This window comes from Leuresthes tenuis, unplaced genomic scaffold, assembly GCF_036924035.1.
Source record: "Leuresthes tenuis unplaced genomic scaffold, fLeuTen1.0.hap1 SCAF_20, whole genome shotgun sequence".
In the NCBI taxonomy this organism is placed as follows: domain Eukaryota; kingdom Metazoa; phylum Chordata; class Actinopteri; order Atheriniformes; family Atherinopsidae; genus Leuresthes; species Leuresthes tenuis.
The window spans coordinates 29,572,601-29,595,493 of record NW_027325374.1 but is presented as its reverse complement, the minus strand read 5'-3'; the positions used below and the strand labels follow the sequence as shown (position 1 = coordinate 29,595,493).

At 42.8% G+C, this 22,893-nt stretch overlaps 1 non-coding gene across 1 annotated transcript; it reads right to left on the bottom strand.

The window, feature by feature from the left end:
- Positions 1-772: 772 nt before the first annotated feature.
- LOC140279049 (U5 spliceosomal RNA) lies at positions 773-886 on the bottom strand. The gene has a single exon (XR_011909253.1). It is a non-coding gene; the product is annotated as a U5 spliceosomal RNA (small nuclear RNA).
- Positions 887-22,893: the final 22,007 nt, after the last annotated feature.

Genomic DNA, 22,893 nt, shown 5'->3' with positions numbered 1-22,893 from the left:
GAAACCAGTGCACTTGGAAACATCGGCAGAAATCTTAAAATTCGTTGACAAAACCGTAAAAGAGAATGCACACTTGACACAGAATTTTACTGCTTTAGAGTTAAAAAAATGCCTAACAGGTTTTAAGAGAAGTCGAGCTCCGGGTTTAGACGGGCTTCCTGCAGAATTCTATCTGACCTATTGGGACCTTTTATCATCAGACATTTTAGATGTTTTTAAAGATTTTGAAAAACTCGACCGACTGCCTGACAGTTTTAGAGTGGGAATAGTGACTCTACTTTATAAAAAAAATGATAAGACTGACCTAAAGAATTGGAGGCCCATCACACTTTTAAACTTTGACTGTAAACTTTTTAGCAAGGTTTTAGCGACACGGATGTCCTCTGTTTTAGAGGAGGTAATTCACCCAGACCAAGCTTGTGCCATCTCAGGGAGACAACTCACCGACAGCCTCGTACTGATTCGAGACATCATTGATTACGCTAGAGACAGAAACACCCGGCTTGTCATCTTAAATTTAGACTTTGAAAAAGCATTTGATCGGGTCTCGCATCAATATCTCTTTCAGGTGTTGCAGCCATCGAAAAGGGCCCGATTGTTCCTACTTGGTGAGCTTTGCTTGGTTGAGACGCTTGCCCCCCCCCCCCCCGCTCCTCGGCTGACCAAGTAGAAACAATCTATTCGATGGCTGCCTTGTCTTGTAAGGCGACTCTACTCAGAGAAGTCACTCTGCAAAGTAGCAAGATTTCTTTTGCACAGACAGAAAGGGCTTCACCCGCAAAGGTAAAGCCTGCCAATAATAGAAACAACTCATTAGTGCTGCTCTCCACGGAAGTCTTTAGTAAAAGGCGAAAGACTTGTATGTTATGAAGAGAAACCAGAGTACGATTATCCGTCACTGCGGGAGCAGGGCATCAGGCTAGTTGGTATAGCCACCTTCCCCATGGTGAGCTTTGCTTGGTTGAGACGCTTCCCCCCCCCCCCCCCCTGCTCCTCGGCTGACCAAGTAGGAACAATCGGGCCCTATTCGATGGCTGCCTTGTCTTTTACTCTATGCAAAAGACAAGGCAGCAACAAAAACACCACGAGAATCCCGTATTGAGGCTTTGTTCTGACCGCTCATTCGGTGTCGCGTTTCTTTCAAGCAATTCTCCCGGTTAGCCGACACTCGGCTCGCTCCCATAGCCGTGTTAAAGTCTACTTCGCATTCACTCTCTTTTCTCAGCAGACTCTTGGGATTTTATCTATAAAATGAATTCCTTCACTCAAACTATGTTAAAACTGCTTTGTCGTTCATATTTACCATGTCTAGAAAGATTTAAACAAAAAAAACAACGTTGTACTTTGCAGTAAAAGAAAGAGCAAATCTAAAGTTTCAGGAATCCGAGAATAAGCTTACTTTCATGAGTGCTTCACGATTTCGGATTTTGCTATAAAATGAATTCCTTCACTCAAACTAAATTAAAACTGCTAAACCGCTAATCTGTTACATGTAAGGCAGATGTCAAATTCACCGAAATAGGATCTAAGGGTATTCGGCCAATCGAGCTGTAGCAGCTTCGGTAAAAGAGTATAAGTTGAAGAGTTTGTGAATAAAGGTGTGCGCACACATAGTGTGCTGTACGAAAATAGGCAGGGAGCAATGCCGGCTGGGGTATATGTTCTTGTATGTTGTCTGACTGTTTGATTTGAATGTGTTGTGTAAGTGTCCTGTTGAATGTTACATGTTTGGGCTTTGACACGCTTCACTGTGGTTGTTAACTGTGTGGTGTGTCCTGAAATGTTATATGTTTGGGCTGTGTGACATGCTTAATGCTTGTCAGTAGCTCCCCACTTATTCATATATAGCAACTGACAACATAAGAAGTCCGGACATACTTTGATAGTAGTTGTAGAAGTATCCTTATTGATAATAGATCACTAATTCATAGTGATAGAACAGTAGATGAACAGGTGCTTGCACATGTCTCACGAAAATAAAATGGGTGTATCATTGCTGATGGCAGAGCAATACTGCCAAACTTATGAGTTCTTGTGGCAAACTTGATTCAGTGTCTTGACGTGTATACGCTGTTTCGCTGACTTGATTGTCACAAGAAACAAAGTGTGTTTGATAAGATCCGACCATTTTATTACGGGAGGATCAGTATGTATGGATTCTGATGTGACTGATAAACCCATTCGTATCTTAAGCATAATCTAATACATGAGACAACGCCCTGGCACACGATAAAAAAAAAAAGAGAGAGAGCGGTTTTGTGTCCCCACAGTCCATAATGTAGAAAAGAGAGAAAAAAGCCTTTCTGATTTGGTGTGTGTGCTCATAGTGCAGAGTGTAGAGAAAAGAAAGCCGTTTTGGTGTCACGGGTGTTGTGACTTACACACACACATTTCTAAATTGAGAAAGGAAATTATTTTAGAGGAAGCACTAGAGTTTAGATCCCACATTTGTTGATAGGCATTCATTTATTTCTTCACTTCTGATGAAGTTTCAACAATAAACAACAAACTTTGTATTATGAGAAAGAACCAGAATCATTCTTCAGGAATCCGAAAATAAGCTCTATTTTATGAGTTATGCACGAATTCGGATTCTCCTATAAAACGAATTCCTTAACTCAAACCAAGTTAAGACTGCTTTGTCCTTCATATTTATTCATGTCTAATCAAGTTTCAACGATAAACAACGTTGTACTTTGTAGAATGAGAAAGAACTTCTTCAGCAATAAGCATCTCTCGACATATGACGAAATACAGATTTTGCTATAAAATTAATTCCTTCTATCAGCCTGACTTAAAACTGTTTGTCCTCCTTATTTATCCACTTCAAATCAAGTTTCAACAATTAAAAAAAATTTGTAGTTTGAGAAAGAACAACTTAATCTTCAGCAATCAGTATAAAAAGAGGTGCAAATGCCAACCATACATACCTAAAAGGTGGAGCGGAAGTATTCAGCTGCAAGTAGGTGTGAATGTTCGACCATAATTTGTAAAAAGCGGGTAAGAAAAGGTTCGAATGCCCGACTATATATTAACAAAAGCGGGAGGAGATGTCTTCGGATGAGAGTGGGTGAGAATTTCCAACCATAATCTATAAAATACGGTGAAAAAATATATGTGAATGCCTCATAGAACACTAAAAGCGGAAGTGTTCGGCTGCAAGAAGGTGTGAATGTCCGACTATATTTGGTGAAAAGCAGGTGAAGCAAGGTCTGAATGCCCAACCTTACATCATCAAAAGCGAGATCAGAGGTGTTTGGCTGAAAGAAGGCCATAGTTTGCCAAAAGCGGGTAAGGTGCGAATGACCGACTAAATATCAACAAAAGTGGGGGCGGAGGTCTTCGGATGCAAGTGGGTGTGAATATCCCACCATACAAGTATGGTGGAGAGGAAGCTGTGAATGGCCGACCATAGTAAAAGGCGGGTGAGAGAAGGTGCGAATGTCAAACCATACATAATCAAAAGAAGGAGCAGAGGTGTTCTGCTGTAAGAAGGTGTGAATGTCCAACCATAGTTGGTAAAAAGCGGGTAAGAAAAGGTTAAAATACCCGACTGTACACAATCAATAGCGGGAGCGGAGTTGTTCGGCTACTAAAAGGTGTGAAAGTCCGACCATGGTTTGTAAAAAGCGGGTAAGAAAAGGTGCGAATGCCCGACAATGTATGATCAAAAGAGGGAGTGGAGGTTTTCGGCTGCAAGAAGGTCTGAATGTCCAACCATAATTTGTAAAAACCGGGGAAGAAAAGGCTCGAAAGCCCGACTATACACCATCAAAAGTGGGAGCGGAGGTGTTCAGCTGCAAGACGGTCTGAATGTCCATCAATAATTTATAGAAAACATGAAAGAAAATTTTCGAATATCAAACTGCACATGATCATAAGCGGGAGAGGAGGTGTTCAGCTGCAAGAAGGTGTGAATGTCTACCCATAATTACTGAAAAATGGGTAAGAAAAGGTGCGAATGCCTAACCATACATCATCAAAAGAGGGAGCGGAGGTGTTCCGCTGTAAGACGGTGTGAATGTCCGACCATAGATGGTAAAAAGCGGGTAAGAAAAGGTTAAATTACCCGACTGTACACAATTAAAAGAGGAAGCGGAGTTGTTCAGCTAAGAGAAGGTGTGAAAGTCCGACCTTGGTTTGTAAAAAGCGGGTAAGAAAAGGTTCGTATGCCCGAATATACACCATCAAAAGCGGAAGCGGAGGTGTTCGGCTGCAAGATATTGTGAACATCCGACCAAAGTTTGTAAAAAGCAGTTAAGAAAAGGTTCGAATATCTAACCAAACATAATCAAAAGCGGGAGCAGAGCTGTTCGACTGCAAGTAGGTGTGAATGTCAGATCATAATTTGCAAAAAGCTGATGAGAAAGGGTAAGAATGCCCGACTATACACCATCAAATGCGGTAGCGGAGTTGTTCGGCTGTGAGTAGGTGTGAATCTCCAACCATAATTGCTGAAAAATGTGTTAGAAAAGGTAAAAATGCCGGTCCATACATCATCAAAATCGGGAGAGGTGGTGTTCAGCTGCAAGAAGGTCTAATAATAATTGCTAGAAAACATGAAAGAAAATTTTCGAAAATCAAACCACACATGCTCATAAGTGGGAGAGGAGGTGTTCAGCTGCAAGAAGGTGTGAATGTCCACCCATAATACCTGAAAAATGGGTAAAAAAAAGGTGCGAATGCCCAACCATACATCATCAAAAGCAGGAGTGCATGTGTTCGGCTACAAGAAGGTGTGAACGTCCAACCAAAGTTTGTAAAAAGCAGTTAAGAAAAGGTTCGAATATCCAACCATACATAATCAAAAGCGGGAGCAGAGCTGTTCGACTGCAAGTAGGTGTGAATGTCAGATCATAATTTGCAAAAAGCTGATGAGAAAGGGTGAGAATGCCCGACTATACACCATCAAATGCGGGAGCGGAGTTGTTCGGCTGTGAGTAGGTGTGAATCTCCGACCATAATTGCTGAAAAATGTGTTAGAAAAGGTAAGAATGCCGGTCCATACATCATCAAAAGCGAGAGAGGTTGTGTTCGGCTGCAAGTAGGTGTGAATGTCCAGCCATAATTACTCACAAACGGGTAAGAAAAGGTAGTATTGCCAGACCATATATGATCAAAACAGGGAGCGGAGGTGGTTCAGCTGCAAGAAGGTTTGAATGTCCGACTAAAGTTCAAATATATTAACAAAAGCGGGAGGAGAGGTCTTCGGATGAGAGTGGTTGAAAATTTCCAACCATAATGTATAAAATGCGGTGAAAAAAAGGTGTGATAGAACACTAAAAGGTGGAGCGGAAGTGTTCGGCTGCAAGAAGGTGTGAATGTCCGACTATATTTGGTGAAAAGCAGGTGAAGCAAGGTCTGAATGCCCAACCTTACATCATCAAAAGCGAGATCAGAGGTGTTTGGCTGCAAGAAGGCCATAGTTTGCCAAAAGCGGGTAAGGTGCGAATGTCCGACTAAATATCAACAAAATTTGGGGCGGAGGTCTTCGGATGCAAGTGGGTGTGAATGTCCGACTATATTTGGTGAAAAGCAGGTGAAGCAAGGTCTGAATGCCCAACCTTACATCATCAAAAGCGAGATCAGAGGTGTTGGGCTGCAAGAAGGCCATAGTTTGCCAAAAGCGGGTAAGGTGCGAATGTCCGACTAAATATCAAAAAAATTTGGGGCAGAGGTCTTCGGATGCAAGTGGGTGTGAATATCCAACCATACAAGTATGGTGGAGAGGAAGCTGTGAATAGCCGACCATAGTTTGGAAAAAGCGGGTAAGAAAAGGTTTGAATGCCCGAACATACACCATCAAAAGAGGGAGCGGAGGTGTTCCGCTGTACGAAGGTGTGAATGTCCGACCATAGTTGGTAAAAAGCGGGTAAGAAAAGGTTAAAATACCCGACTGTACACAATCAATAGCGGGAGTGGATGTGTTCGGCTACAAGAAGGTGTGAAAGTCCGACCATGGTTTGTAAAAAGCGGGTAAGAAAAGGTGCGAATGTCCGACAATGTATGATCAAAAGAGAGAGCGGAGGTTTTCGGATACAAGAAGGTTTGAATGTCCCACCATAGTTTGTAAAAAGCGGGTAAGAAAAGGTTCGAATGCCCGACTATACACCATCAAAAGCGGGAGCAGAGGTGTTCCGCTGTAAGACGTTGTGAATGTCCAACCATAGTTGGTAAAAAGCGGGTAAGAAAAGGTTAAAATACCCGACTGTACACAATCAATAGCAGGAGCGGAGTTGTTCGGCTACAAGAAGGTGTGAAAGTCCGACCATGGTTTGTAAAAACCGGGAAGAAAAGGCTCGAAAGCCCGACTATACACCATCAAAAAGAAGGTTTGAATGTCCATCAATAATTGCTTTAAAACAAGAAAGTAAATTTTCGAATATCAAACCGTACATGATCATAAGCGGGAGAGGAGGTGTTCCGCTGTAAGACGGTGTGAATGTCCGACCATAGTTGGTAAAAAGCGGGTAAGAAAAGGTTAAAATACCCGACTGTACACAATCAATAGCGGGAGCGGAGTTGTTCGGCTACTAAAAGGTGTGAAAGTCCGACCCTGGTTTGTAAAAAGCGGGTAAGAAAAGGTTCGAATGCCCGAACATACACCATCAAAAGAGGTAGCGGAGGTGTTCCGCTGTAAGACGGTGTGAATGTCCGATCATAGTTGGTAAAAAGCGGGTAAGAAAAGGTTAAAATACCCGACTGTACACAATCAAAAGAGGGAGCGGAGTTGTTCAGCTAAGAGAAGGTGTGAACGTCCGACCAAAGTTTGTGAAAAAGCAGTTAAGAAAAGGTTCGAATGTCTAACCAAACATAATCAAAAGCGGGAGCAGAGCTGTTCGACTGCAAGTAGGTGTGAATGTCAGAGAATAATTTGCAAAAAGCTGATGAGAAAGGGTGAGAAATCCCGACTATACACCATCAAATGCGGTAGCGGAGATGTTCGGCTGTGAGTAGGTGTGATTCTCCAACCATAATTGCTGAAAAATGTGTTAGAAAAGGTAAGAATGCCGGTCCATACATCATCAAAAGCGGGAGAGGTGGTGTTCGGCTGCAAGTAGGTGTGAATGTCCATTAATAATTGCTTTAAAACATGAAAGAAAATTTTCGAATATCAAACCTTACATGATCATTAGCGGGAGAGGAGGTGTTCAGCTGCAAGAAGGTGTGAATATCAACCCATAATTACTGAAAAATCGGTAGGAAAAGATGCGAATATCCAACCATAAATCATAAAAAGCAGGAGTGGAGTTGTTCAGCTACAAGAAGGTATGAAAGTCCAACCATGGTTTGTAAAAAGCGGGTAAGAGAAGGTTCGAATACCCGAATATATACCATCAAAAGCGGAAGCGGAGGTGTTCGGCTGCAAGAAGGTGTGAATGTCCGACCAAAGTTTGTAAAAAGCAGTTAAGAAAAGGTTTGAATATCCAACCGAACATAATCAAAAGCGGGAGCAGAGCTGTTCGACTGCAAGTAGGTGTGAATGTCAGATCATAATTGCTGAAAAATGTGATAGAAAAGACTAGAATGCCGGACAATACATCATCAAAAGCGGGAGAGGTGGTTTTTCGGCTGCAAGTAGGTGTGAATGTCCAGCCATAATTACTCACAAACGGGGGAAGAAAAGGTAGTATTTTCAGACCACACATGATCAAAACAGGGAATGGAGGTGGTTCAGCAGCAAGGTGTGAATGTCTGACTAAAGTTTGTAAAAACCGTGTAAGACAAGGGGCGAATGCCCGACAATGTATGATCAAAAGAGGGAGCGGAGGTTTTCGGCTGCAAGGTCTGAATGTCCAACCACAATTTGTAAAAATCGGGGAAGAAAAGGCTCGAAAGCCCGACTATACACCATCAAAAGCGGGAGCAGAGGTGTTCAGGTGCAAGAAGGTCTGAATGTCCGACCAAAAATTACTGAAAAATGGGTAAGAAAAGGTGCGAATGCCAAATCATACATCATCAAAAGCAGGAGCGGATGTGTTCGGCTACAAGAAGGTTTGAATGTCCAACCATAGTAAGTAATAGGCGGGTAAGAAAAGGCTCGAATGCCCGACTATATACCATCAAAAGCGGAAGCGGAGGTGTTCGGCTGCAAGACGGTGTGAACGTCCGACCAAAGTTTGTAAAAAGCAGTTAAGAAAATGTTCGAATATCCAACCAAACATAATCAAAAGCGGGAGCAGAGCTGTTCGACTGCAAGTAGGTGTGAATATCAGATCATAATTTGCAAAAAGCTGATGAGAAAGGGTGAGAATGCCCGACTATACACCATCAAATGTGGGAGCGGAGTTGTTCGGCTGTGAGTAGGTGTGAATCTCTGACCATAATTGCTGAAGAATGTGTTAGAAAAGGTAAGAATGCTGGACCATACATCATCAAAAGCGGGAGAGGTGGTGTTCGGCTGCAAAAAGGTGTGACTGTTCGACTAAAGTTTGTAAAAAGAGGGTAAGACAAGGTGCGAATGCCTGACAGTGTATGATCAAAAGCGGGAGCGGAGGTGTTCAGCTGCAAGAAGGTCTACATGTCCATCAATAATTGCTAGAAAACATGAAAGAAACTTTTCGAAAATCAAACCGCACATGATCATAAGTGGGATAGGAGGTGTTCAGCTGCAAGGTGTGAATGTCCACCCATAATTCCTGAAAAATGGGCAAAAAAAAGGTGTGAATGCCCAACCATACATCATCAAAAGCAGGAGTGGAAGTGTTCGGCTACAAGAAGGTGTGAACGTCCAACCAAAATATGTAAAAAGAAGTTAAGAAAAGGTTCGAATATCCAACCAAACATAATCAAAAGCGGGAGCAGAGCTGTCGACTGCAAGTAGGTGTGAATGTCAGATCATAATTTGCAAAAAGCTGATGAGAAAGGGTGAGAATGCCCGACTATACATCATCAAATGCGGGAGCGGAGTTGTTCGGCTGTGAGTAGGTGTGAATCTCCGACCATAATTGCTGAAAAATGTGTTAGAAAAGGTAAAAATGCCGGTCCATACATCATCAAAAGCGAGAGAGGTTGTGTTCGACTGCAAGTAGGTGTGAATGTCCAGCCATAATTACTCACAAACGGGTAAGAAAAGGTAGTAGCCAGACCATATATGATCAAAACAGGGAGCGGAGGTGGTTCAGCTGCAAGAAGGTTTGAATGTCAAACTAAAGTTCAAATATATTAACAAAAGCGGGAGGAGAGGTCTTCGGATGAGAGTGGTTGAAAATTTCCAACCATAATGTATAAAATGCGGTGAAACAAAAGGTGTGATAGAACACTAAAAGGTGGAGCGGAAGTGTTCGGCTGCAAGAAGGTGTGAATGTCCGACTATATTTGGTGAAAAGCAGGTGAAGCAAGGTCTGAATGCCCAACCTTACATCATCAAAAGCAAGATCAGAGTTGTTTGGCTGCAAGAAGGCCATAGTTTGCCAAAAGCGGGTAAGGTGCGAATGTCCGACTAAATATCAACAAAATTTGGGGCGGAGGTCTTCGGATGCAAGTGGGTGTGAATATCCCACCATACAAGTATGGTGGAGAGGAAGCTGTGAATAGCCGACCATAGTTTGGAAAAAGCGGGTAAGAAAAGGTTTGAATGCCCGAACATACACCATCAAAAGAGGGAGCGGAGGTGTTCCGCTGTACGAAGGTGTGAATGTCCAACCATACTTGGTAAAAAGCGGGTAAGAAAAGGTTAATATACCCGACTGTACACAATCAATAGCGGGAGCGGATGTGTTCGGCTACAAGAAGGTGTGACAGTCCGACCATGGTTTGTAAAAAGCGGGTAAGAAAAGGTTTGAATGCCCGACTATACACCATCAAAAGCGGGAGCAGAGGTGTTCCGCTGTACGAAGGTGTGAATGTCCGACCATAGTTGGTAAAAAGCGGGTAAGAAAAGGTTAAAATACCCGACTGTACACAATCAATAGCGGGAGCGGAGTTGTTCGGCTACAAGAAGGTGTGAAAGTCCGACCATGGTTTGTAAAAACCGGGTAGAAAAGGCTCGAAAGCCCGACTATACACCATCAAAAAGAAGGTTTGAATGTCCATCAATAATTGCTTTAAAACAAGAAAGTAAATTTTCGAATATCAAACCGCACATGATCATAAGCGGGAGAGGAGGTGTTCGGCTGCAGGAAGGTGTGAATGTCCACCCATAATTCATGAAAAATGGGTAAAAAAAAGGTGTGAATGCCTAACAATACATTATCAAAAGCAGGTGTGAATGTCAGATCATAATTTGTAAAAAGCTGATGAGAAAGGGTGAGAATGCCCGACTATACACCATCAAATACGGGAGCGGAGGTGTTCGGCTCTGAGTAGGTGTGAATGTCCGACCATAATTGCTGAAGAATGTGTTAGAAAAGGTAAGAATGCTGGACCATACATCATCAAAAGCGGGAGAGGTGGTGTTCGGCTGCAAAAAGGTGTGACTGTTCGACTAAAGTTTGTAAAAAGAGGGTAAGACAAGGTGCGAATGCCTGACAGTGTATGATCAAAAGCGGGAGCGGAGGTGTTCAGCTGCAAGAAGGTCTACATGTCCATCAATAATTGCTAGAAAACATGAAAGAAACTTTTCGAAAATCAAACCGCACATGATCATAAGTGGGATAGGAGGTGTTCAGCTGCAAGGTGTGAATGTCCACCCATAATTCCTGAAAAATGGGCAAAAAAAAGGTGTGAATGCCCAACCATACATCATCAAAAGCAGGAGTGGAAGTGTTCGGCTACAAGAAGGTGTGAACGTCCAACCAAAATATGTAAAAAGAAGTTAAGAAAAGGTTCGAATATCCAACCAAACATAATCAAAAGCGGGAGCAGAGCTGTTCGACTGCAAGTAGGTGTGAATGTCAGATCATAATTTGCAAAAAGCTGATGAGAAAGGGTGAGAATGCCCGACTATACATCATCAAATGCGGGAGCGGAGTTGTTCGGCTGTGAGTAGGTGTGAATCTCCGACCATAATTGCTGAAAAATGTGTTAGAAAAGGTAAAAATGCCGGTCCATACATCATCAAAAGCGAGAGAGGTTGTGTTCGACTGCAAGTAGGTGTGAATGTCCAGCCATAATTACTCACAAACGGGTAAGAAAAGGTAGTAGCCAGACCATATATGATCAAAACAGGGAGCGGAGGTGGTTCAGCTGCAAGAAGGTTTGAATGTCAAACTAAAGTTCAAATATATTAACAAAAGCGGGAGGAGAGGTCTTCGGATGAGAGTGGTTGAAAATTTCCAACCATAATGTATAAAATGCGGTGAAAAAAAAGGTGTGATAGAACACTAAAAGGTGGAGCGGAAGTGTTCGGCTGCAAGAAGGTGTGAATGTCCGACTATATTTGGTGAAAAGCAGGTGAAGCAAGGTCTGAATGCCCAACCTTACATCATCAAAAGCAAGATCAGAGTTGTTTGGCTGCAAGAAGGCCATAGTTTGCTAAAAGCGGGTAAGGTGCGAATGTCCGACTAAATATCAACAAAATTTGGGGCGGAGGTCTTCGGATGCAAGTGGGTGTGAATATCCCACCATACAAGTATGGTGGAGAGGAAGCTGTGAATAGCCGACCATAGTTTGGAAAAAGCGGGTAAGAAAAGGTTTGAATGCCCGAACATACACCATCAAAAGAGGGAGCGGAGGTGTTCCGCTGTACGAAGGTGTGAATGTCCAACCATACTTGGTAAAAAGCGGGTAAGAAAAGGTTAATATACCCGACTGTACACAATCAATAGCGGGAGCGGATGTGTTCGGCTACAAGAAGGTGTGACAGTCCGACCATGGTTTGTAAAAAGCGGGTAAGAAAAGGTTTGAATGCCCGACTATACACCATCAAAAGCGGGAGCAGAGGTGTTCCGCTGTAAGACGGTGTGAATGTCCGACCATAGTTGGTAAAAAGCGGGTAAGAAAAGGTTGAAATACCCGACTGTACACAATCAATAGCGGGAGCGGAGTTGTTCGGCTACAAGAAGGTGTGAAAGTCCGACCATGGTTTGTAAAAACCAGGTAGAAAAGGCTCGAAAGCCCGACTATACACCATCAAAAAGAAGGTTTGAATGTCCATCAATAATTGCTTTAAAACAAGAAAGTAAATTTTCGAATATCAAACCGCACATGATCATAAGCGGGAGAGGAGGTGTTCGGCTGCAGGATGGTGTGAATGTCCACCCATAATTCATGAAAAATGGGTAAAAAAAAGGTGTGAATGCCTAACAATACATTATCAAAAGCAGGTGTGAATGTCAGATCATAATTTGTAAAAAGCTGATGAGAAAGGGTGAGAATGCCCGACTATACACCATCAAATGCAGGAGCGGAGGTGTTCGGCTCTTAGTAGGTGTGAATGTCCGACCATAATTGCTGAAGAATGTGTTAGAAAAGGTAAGAATGCTGGACCATACATCATCAAAAGCGGGAGAGGTGGTGTTCGGCTGCAAAAAGGTGTGACTGTTCGACTAAAGTTTGTAAAAAGTGGGTAAGACAAGGTGCGAATGCCTGACAATGTATGATCAAAAGCGGGAGCGGAGGTGTTCAGCTGCAAGAAGGTCTACATGTCCATCAATAATTGCTAGAAAACATGAAAGAAACTTTTCGAAAATCAAACCGCACATGATCATAAGTGGGATAGGAGGTGTTCAGCTGCAAGGTGTGAATGTCCACCCATAATTCCTGAAAAATGGGCAAAAAAAAGGTGTGAATGCCCAACCATACATCATCAAAAGCAGGAGTGGAAGTGTTCGGCTACAAGAAGGTGTGAACGTCCAACCAAAATATGTAAAAAGAAGTTAAGAAAAGGTTCGAATATCCAACCAAACATAATCAAAAGCGGGAGCAGAGCTGTTCGACTGCAAGTAGGTGTGAATGTCAGATCATAATTTGCAAAAAGCTGATGAGAAAGGGTGAGAATGCCCGACTATACATCATCAAATGCGGGAGCGGAGTTGTTCGGCTGTGAGTAGGTGTGAATCTCCGACCATAATTGCTGAAAAATGTGTTAGAAAAGGTAAAAATGCCGGTCCATACATCATCAAAAGCGGGAGCAGAGCTGTTCGACTGCAAGTAGGTGTGAATGTCAGATCATAATTTGCAAAAAGCTGATGAGAAAGGTTGAGAATGCCCGACTATACACCATCAAATGCGGGAGCGGAGTTGTTCGGCTGTGAGTAGGTGTGAATCTCCGACCATAATTGCTGAAAAATGTGTTAGAAAAGGTAAGAATGCCGGTCCATACATCATCAAAAGCGAGAGAGGTTGTGTTCGGCTGCAAGTAGGTGTGAATGTCCAGCCATAATTACTCACAAACGGGTAAGAAAAGGTAGTATTGCCAGACCATATATGATCAAAACAGGGAGCGGAGGTGGTTCAGCTGCAAGAAGGTTTGAATGTCCGACTAAAGTTCAAATATATTAACAAAAGCGGGAGGAGAGGTCTTCGGATGAGAGTGGTTGAAAATTTCCGACCATAATGTATAAAATGCGGTGAAAAAAAGGTGTGATAGAACACTAAAAGGTGGAGCGGAAGTGTTCGGCTGCAAGAAGGTGTGAATGTCCGACTATATTTGGTGAAAAGCAGGTGAAGCAAGGTCTGAATGCCCAACCTTACATCATCAAAAGCGAGATCAGAGGTGTTTGGCTGCAAGAAGGCCATAGTTTGCCAAAAGCGGGTAAGGTGCGAATGTCCGACTAAATATCAACAAAATTTTGGGCGGAGGTCTTCGGATGCAAGTGGGTGTGAATGTCCGACTATATTTGGTGAAAAGCAGGTGAAGCAAGGTCTGAATGCCCAACCTTACATCATCAAAAGCGAGATCAGAGGTGTTTGGCTGCAAGAAGGCCATAGTTTGCCAAAAGCGGGTAAGGTTCGAATGTCCGACTAAATATCAACAAAATTTGGGGCGGAGGTCTTCGGATGCAAGTGGGTGTGAATATCCCACCATACAAGTATGGTGGAGAGGAAGCTGTGAATAGCTGACCATAGTTTGGAAAAAGCGGGTAAGAAAAGGTTTGAATGCCCGAACATACACCATCAAAAGAGGGAGCGGAGGTGTTCCGCTGTACGAAGGTGTGAATGTCCGACCATACTTGGTAAAAAGCGGGTAAGAAAAGGTTAAAATACCCGACTGTACACAATCAATAGCGGGAGCGGATGTGTTCGGCTACAAGAAGATGTGAAAGTCCGACCATGGTTTGTAAAAAGCGGGTAAGAAAAGGTGCGAATGTCCGACAATGTATGATCAAAAGAGAGAGCGGAGGTTTTCGGATACAAGAAGGTTTGAATGTCCCACCATAGTTTGTAAAAAGCGGGTAAGAAAAGGTTCGAATGCCCGACTATACACCATCAAAAGCGGGAGCAGAGGTGTTCCGCTGTAAGATGGTGTGAATGTCCGACCATAGTTGGTAAAAAGCGGGTAAGAAAAGGTTAAAATACCCGACTGTACACAATCAATAGCGGGAGCGGAGTTGTTCGGCTACAAGAAGGTGTGAAAGTCCGACCATGGTTTGTAAAAACCGGGAAAAAAAGGCTCGAAAGCCCGACTATACACCATCAAAAAGAAGGTTTGAATGTCCATCAATAATTGCTTTAAAACAAGAAAGTAAATTTTCGAATATCAAACCGCACATGATCATAAGCGGGAGAGGAGGTGTTCGGCTGCAAGAAGGTGTGAATGTCCACCCATAATTCATGAAAAATGGGTAAAAAAAAAGGTGCGAATGCCTAACAATACATTATCAAAAGCAGGTGTGAATGTCAGATCATAATTTGTAAAAAGCTGATGAGAAAGGGTGAGAATGCCCGACTATACACCATCAAATGCGGGAGCGGTGGTGTTCGGCTCTGAGTAGGTGTGAATCTCCGACCATAATTGCTGAAGAATGTGTTAGAAAAGGTAAGAATGCTGGACCATACATCATCAAAAGCGGGAGAGGTGGTGTTCGGCTTCAAAAAGGTGTGACTGTTCGACTAAAGTTTGTAATAAGTGGGTAAGACAAGGTGCGAATGCCTGACAATGTATGATCAAAAGCGGGAGCGGAGGTGTTCAGCTGCAAGAAGGTCTACATGTCCATCAATAATTGCTAGAAAACATGAAAGAAACTTTTCGAAAATCAAACCGCACATGATCATAAGTGGGATAGGAGGTGTTCAGCTGCAAGGTGTGAATTTCCACTCATAATTCCTGAAAAATGGGCAAAAAAAATGTGTGAATGCCCAACCATACATCATCAAAAGCAGGAGTGGAAGTGTTCGGCTACAAGAAGGTGTGAACGTCCAACCAAAATATGTAAAAAGAAGTTAAGAAAAGGTTCGAATATCCAACCAAACATAATCAAAAGCGGGAGCAGAGCTGTTCGACTGCAAGTAGGTGTGAATGTCAGATCATAATTTGCAAAAAGCTGATGAGAAAGGGTGAGAATGACCGACTATACATCATCAAATGCGGGAGCGGAGTTGTTCGGCTGTGAGTAGGTGTGAATCTCCAACCATAATTGCTGAAAAATGTGTTAGAAAAGGTAAAAATGCCGGTCCATACATCATCAAAAGCGAGAGAGGTTGTGTTCGACTGCAAGTAGGTGTGAATGTCCAGCCATAATTACTCACAAACGGGTAAGAAAAGGTAGTAGCCAGACCATATATGATCAAAACAGGGAGCGGAGGTGGTTCAGCTGCAAGAAGGTTTGATTGTAAAACTAAAGTTCAAATATATTAACAAAAGCGGGAGGAGAGGTCTTCGGATGAGAGTGGTTGAAAATTTCCAACCATAATGTATAAAATGCGGTGAAAAAAAAGGTGTGATAGAACACTAAAAGGTGGAGCGGAAGTGTTCGGCTGCAAGAAGGTGTGAATGTCCGACTATATTTGGTGAAAAGCAGGTGAAGCAAGGTCTGAATGCCCAACCTTACATCATCAAAAGCAAGATCAGAGTTGTTTGGCTGCAAGAAGGCCATAGTTTGCTAAAAGCGGGTAAGGTGCGAATGTCCGACTAAATATCAACAAAATTTGGGGCGGAGGTCTTCGGATGCAAGTGGGTGTGAATATCCCACCATACAAGTATGGTGGAGAGGAAGCTGTGAATAGCCGACCATAGTTTGGAAAAAGCGGGTAAGAAAAGGTTTGAATGCCCGAACATACACCATCAAAAGAGGGAGCGGAGGTGTTCCGCTGTACGAAGGTGTGAATGTCCAACCATACTTGGTAAAAAGCGGGTAAGAAAAGGTTAATATACCCGACTGTACACAATCAATAGCGGGAGCGGATGTGTTCGGCTACAAGAAGGTGTGACAGTCCGACCATGGTTTGTAAAAAGCGGGTAAGAAAAGGTTTGAATGCCCGACTATACACCATCAAAAGCGGGAGCAGAGGTGTTCCGCTGTAAGACGGTGTGAATGTCCGACCATAGTTGGTAAAAAGCGGGTAAGAAAAGGTTGAAATACCCGACTGTACACAATCAATAGCGGGAGCGGAGTTGTTCGGCTACAAGAAGGTGTGAAAGTCCGACCATGGTTTGTAAAAACCAGGTAGAAAAGGCTCGAAAGCCCGACTATACACCATCAAAAAGAAGGTTTGAATGTCCATCAATAATTGCTTTAAAACAAGAAAGTAAATTTTCGAATATCAAACCGCACATGATCATAAGCGGGAGAGGAGGTGTTCGGCTGCAGGATGGTGTGAATGTCCACCCATAATTCATGAAAAATGGGTAAAAAAAAGGTGTGAATGCCTAACAATACATTATCAAAAGCAGGTGTGAATGTCAGATCATAATTTGTAAAAAGCTGATGAGAAAGGGTGAGAATGCCCGACTATACACCATCAAATGCAGGAGCGGAGGTGTTCGGCTCTTAGTAGGTGTGAATGTCCGACCATAATTGCTGAAGAATGTGTTAGAAAAGGTAAGAATGCTGGACCATACATCATCAAAAGCGGGAGAGGTGGTGTTCGGCTGCAAAAAGGTGTGACTGTTCGACTAAAGTTTGTAAAAAGTGGGTAAGACAAGGTGCGAATGCCTGACAATGTATGATCAAAAGCGGGAGCGGAGGTGTTCAGCTGCAAGAAGGTCTACATGTCCATCAATAATTGCTAGAAAACATGAAAGAAACTTTTCGAAAATCAAACCGCACATGATCATAAGTGGGATAGGAGGTGTTCAGCTGCAAGGTGTGAATGTCCACCCATAATTCCTGAAAAATGGGCAAAAAAAAGGTGTGAATGCCCAACCATACATCATCAAAAGCAGGAGTGGAAGTGTTCGGCTACAAGAAGGTGTGAACGTCCAACCAAAATATGTAAAAAGAAGTTAAGAAAAGGTTCGAATATCCAACCAAACATAATCAAAAGCGGGAGCAGAGCTGTTCGACTGCAAGTAGGTGTGAATGTCAGATCATAATTTGCAAAAAGCTGATGAGAAAGGGTGAGAATGCCCGACTATACATCATCAAATGCGGGAGCGGAGTTGTTCGGCTGTGAGTAGGTGTGAATCTCCGACCATAATTGCTGAAAAATGTGTTAGAAAAGGTAAAAATGCCGGTCCATACATCATCAAAAGCGGGAGCAGAGCTGTTCGACTGCAAGTAGGTGTGAATGTCAGATCATAATTTGCAAAAAGCTGATGAGAAAGGTTGAGAATGCCCGACTATACACCATCAAATGCGGGAGCGGAGTTGTTCGGCTGTGAGTAGGTGTGAATCTCCGACCATAATTGCTGAAAAATGTGTTAGAAAAGGTAAGAATGCCGGTCCATACATCATCAAAAGCGAGAGAGGTTGTGTTCGGCTGCAAGTAGGTGTGAATGTCCAGCCATAATTACTCACAAACGGGTAAGAAAAGGTAGTATTGCCAGACCATATATGATCAAAACAGGGAGCGGAGGTGGTTCAGCTGCAAGAAGGTTTGAATGTCCGACTAAAGTTCAAATATATTAACAAAAGCGGGAGGAGAGGTCTTCGGATGAGAGTGGTTGAAAATTTCCGACCATAATGTATAAAATGCGGTGAAAAAAAGGTGTGATAGAACACTAAAAGGTGGAGCGGAAGTGTTCGGCTGCAAGAAGGTGTGAATGTCCGACTATATTTGGTGAAAAGCAGGTGAAGCAAGGTCTGAATGCCCAACCTTACATCATCAAAAGCGAGATCAGAGGTGTTTGGCTGCAAGAAGGCCATAGTTTGCCAAAAGCGGGTAAGGTGCGAATGTCCGACTAAATATCAACAAAATTTTGGGCGGAGGTCTTCGGATGCAAGTGGGTGTGAATGTCCGACTATATTTGGTGAAAAGCAGGTGAAGCAAGGTCTGAATGCCCAACCTTACATCATCAAAAGCGAGATCAGAGGTGTTTGGCTGCAAGAAGGCCATAGTTTGCCAAAAGCGGGTAAGGTTCGAATGTCCGACTAAATATCAACAAAATTTGGGGCGGAGGTCTTCGGATGCAAGTGGGTGTGAATATCCCACCATACAAGTATGGTGGAGAGGAAGCTGTGAATAGCTGACCATAGTTTGGAAAAAGCGGGTAAGAAAAGGTTTGAATGCCCGAACATACACCATCAAAAGAGGGAGCGGAGGTGTTCCGCTGTACGAAGGTGTGAATGTCCGACCATACTTGGTAAAAAGCGGGTAAGAAAAGGTTAAAATACCCGACTGTACACAATCAATAGCGGGAGCGGATGTGTTCGGCTACAAGAAGATGTGAAAGTCCGACCATGGTTTGTAAAAAGCGGGTAAGAAAAGGTGCGAATGTCCGACAATGTATGATCAAAAGAGAGAGCGGAGGTTTTCGGATACAAGAAGGTTTGAATGTCCCACCATAGTTTGTAAAAAGCGGGTAAGAAAAGGTTCGAATGCCCGACTATACACCATCAAAAGCGGGAGCAGAGGTGTTCCGCTGTAAGATGGTGTGAATGTCCGACCATAGTTGGTAAAAAGCGGGTAAGAAAAGGTTAAAATACCCGACTGTACACAATCAATAGCGGGAGCGGAGTTGTTCGGCTACAAGAAGGTGTGAAAGTCCGACCATGGTTTGTAAAAACCGGGAAAAAAAGGCTCGAAAGCCCGACTATACACCATCAAAAAGAAGGTTTGAATGTCCATCAATAATTGCTTTAAAACAAGAAAGTAAATTTTCGAATATCAAACCGCACATGATCATAAGCGGGAGAGGAGGTGTTCGGCTGCAAGAAGGTGTGAATGTCCACCCATAATTCATGAAAAATGGGTAAAAAAAAAGGTGCGAATGCCTAACAATACATTATCAAAAGCAGGTGTGAATGTCAGATCATAATTTGTAAAAAGCTGATGAGAAAGGGTGAGAATGCCCGACTATACACCATCAAATGCGGGAGCGGTGGTGTTCGGCTCTGAGTAGGTGTGAATCTCCGACCATAATTGCTGAAGAATGTGTTAGAAAAGGTAAGAATGCTGGACCATACATCATCAAAAGCGGGAGAGGTGGTGTTCGGCTTCAAAAAGGTGTGACTGTTCGACTAAAGTTTGTAATAAGTGGGTAAGACAAGGTGCGAATGCCTGACAATGTATGATCAAAAGCGGGAGCGGAGGTGTTCAGCTGCAAGAAGGTCTACATGTCCATCAATAATTGCTAGAAAACATGAAAGAAACTTTTCGAAAATCAAACCGCACATGATCATAAGTGGGATAGGAGGTGTTCAGCTGCAAGGTGTGAATTTCCACTCATAATTCCTGAAAAATGGGCAAAAAAAATGTGTGAATGCCCAACCATACATCATCAAAAGCAGGAGTGGAAGTGTTCGGCTACAAGAAGGTGTGAACGTCCAACCAAAATATGTAAAAAGAAGTTAAGAAAAGGTTCGAATATCCAACCAAACATAATCAAAAGCGGGAGCAGAGCTGTTCGACTGCAAGTAGGTGTGAATGTCAGATCATAATTTGCAAAAAGCTGATGAGAAAGGGTGAGAATGACCGACTATACATCATCAAATGCGGGAGCGGAGTTGTTCGGCTGTGAGTAGGTGTGAATCTCCAACCATAATTGCTGAAAAATGTGTTAGAAAAGGTAAAAATGCCGGTCCATACATCATCAAAAGCGAGAGAGGTTGTGTTCGACTGCAAGTAGGTGTGAATGTCCAGCCATAATTACTCACAAACGGGTAAGAAAAGGTAGTAGCCAGACCATATATGATCAAAACAGGGAGCGGAGGTGGTTCAGCTGCAAGAAGGTTTGAATGTAAAACTAAAGTTCAAATATATTAACAAAAGCGGGAGGAGAGGTCTTCGGATGAGAGTGGTTGAAAATTTCCAACCATAATGTATAAAATGCGGTGAAAAAAAAGGTGTGATAGAACACTAAAAGGTGGAGCGGAAGTGTTCGGCTGCAAGAAGGTGTGAATGTCCGACTACAGTGTACAGTCGGGTATTTTAACCTTTTCTTACCCGCTTTTTACCAACTATGGTCGGACATTCACACCTTCTTACAGCGGAACACCTCCGCTCCCTCTTTTGATAGTGTATGTTCGGGCATTCGAACCTATTCTTACCCCCTTTTTACAAACTATGCTCGGAGCTTCGCTCCGGTATTTGATGGTGTATAGTCAGGCATTCTCAACCTTTCTCATCAGCTTTTTGCAAATTCAAATTCACACCTACTTGCAGTCGAACAGCTCTGCTCCCGCTTTTGATTATGTTTGGTTGGATATTCGAACCTTTTCTTTATTGCTTTTTAAAAACTTTGGTCGGACGTTCACACCTTCTTGCAGCCGAACACCTCCGCTTCCGCTTTTGATGGTATATATTCGGGCATTCGAACCTTTTCTTACCCGTTTTTTACAAACCATGGTCGGACTGTCACACATTCTTGTAGCCAAACACATCCGCTCCCGCTATTGATTGTGTACAGTCGGGTATTTTAACCTTTTCTTACCCGTTTTATACCAACTATGGTCTGACATTCACACCTTCTTACAGCGGAACTCCTCCGCTCCCTCTTTTGATGGTGTATGTTTGGGCATTCGAACCTTTTCTTACCCGCTTTTTACAAACTATGCTCGGACATTCAAACCTTCTTGTAGCCGAACACATCCACTCCTGCTTTTGATGATGTATGGTTGGGCATTCAAACCTACTTGTTGCCCGCTTTTCATTAATTTTGGGTGGACATTCACACCTTGTCACAGCCAAACACCTCCGCTCCCTGTTTTGATCATGTATGGTTGGACATTCGCACCTTTTCTCACCCGCTTTTTGCAAACTATGGTCGGCTGTTCACAGCTTCCTCTCCACCATACTTGTATGGTGGGATATTCACACCCACTTGCATCCGAAGACCTTTTGTTGATATTTAGTCGGTCATTCGCAGCTTACCCGCTTTTGGCAAACTAAGGCCTTCTTGCAGCCAAACACCTCTGATCTCGCTTTTGATGATGTAAGGTTGGGCATTCAGACCTTGCTTCACCTGCTTTTCACCAAATATAGTCAGACATTCACACCTTCTTGCAGCCGAACACTTCCGCTCCACCTTTTAGTGTTCTATCACACCTTTTTTTTCACCGCATTTTATAGATTATGGTTGGAAATTCTCAACCACTCTCATCCGAACACCTCTCCTCCCGCTTTTGTTAATATATTTGAACTTAAGTCGGACATTCACACCTTCTTGCAGCTGAACCACCTCCGCTCCCGCTTATGATCATGTGCGGTTTGATATTCGAAAATTTTCTTTCATGTTTTAAAGCAATTATTGATGGACATTCAAATCTTCTTGTAGCCGAACACATCCACTCCTGCTTTTGATGATGTATGGTTTGGCATTCGCACTCTTTTTTTACCCATTTTTCAGGAATTATGGGTGGACATTCAGACCTTCTTGCAGCCGAAAACCTCCGCTCCCTCTTTTGATCATACATTGTCGGGCATTCGCACCTTGTCTTACCCGCTTTTTATAAACTTTAGTCGGACATTCACACCTTCTTGCAGCTGAACGACCTCCGCTCCCTGTTTTGATCATGTATGGTCTGGCAATACTACCTTTTCTTACCCGTTTGTGAGTAATTAATCCCAAAATATTGAGCATAAAATAAGTCTTTATGCTGATGATGTGTTACTTTTCCTTCAGAACTCACAGACGTCTCTCACTCACACGATCACACTCATAAATAAATTCTCAGCACTTTCTGACTGGTCTAAGACCACAGTTCTGCCCATTAACTGTAGGGTCCATAATATAACTGCGATCACTTTACAGTCAGGAAATATTAGATATTTAGGCATAAACATTTCCTCCAGGCTCTCAGAGCTAACAAAGCTAAATTATGTGCAATTATTAAAGACAGTAGAGGACGATCTCTCTCGTTGGAAGTCCTTACCTATATCACTTATGGGGAGAGTTACATCCATTAAAATGATGATACTACCAAAAGTTAACTATTTGTTTTCAATGATCCCCATAAAACCATCTGCTACTTGGTTTAAGTCACTAGATTCATGCATCTCCAAATTTCTGTGGAAAAACAAACCACCACGTCTTAGTTTAAAAACCCTACAGAAGACCAAGGACAGTGGTGTATTAGATTTACCTCATTTTCAGCACTATTCCTTAGCCAATAGGTTACAATATATATCAAAATGGTTTAAACCTTGTTGTTGTCACAGTTCCCAGAGACGTTGTAATCGTTGAGGATTCTATATTCACCCCCTCATTAGAGGCACGTGTTGAAGATTGATGACACTGAATCTTCTTCTCTGTTCATTGCTGGCATCATTCCCAGCATCGTAAGTGTTCGTGGCATTGTTAGCCTCTTCTTCTGGATCTTGATATCGAGAATCCTTTTGTATTTCTGGTTTGTCAGTCCTCTCTCTTCGTTCACCGGAGTCTTCGTCTTTTTGTCCTTGAGTTTGCTGATTTTTTCTTCTTTTGATGCCTTGACACAATGTGACAGGTGATACCACGTGGGAGATGCTTTA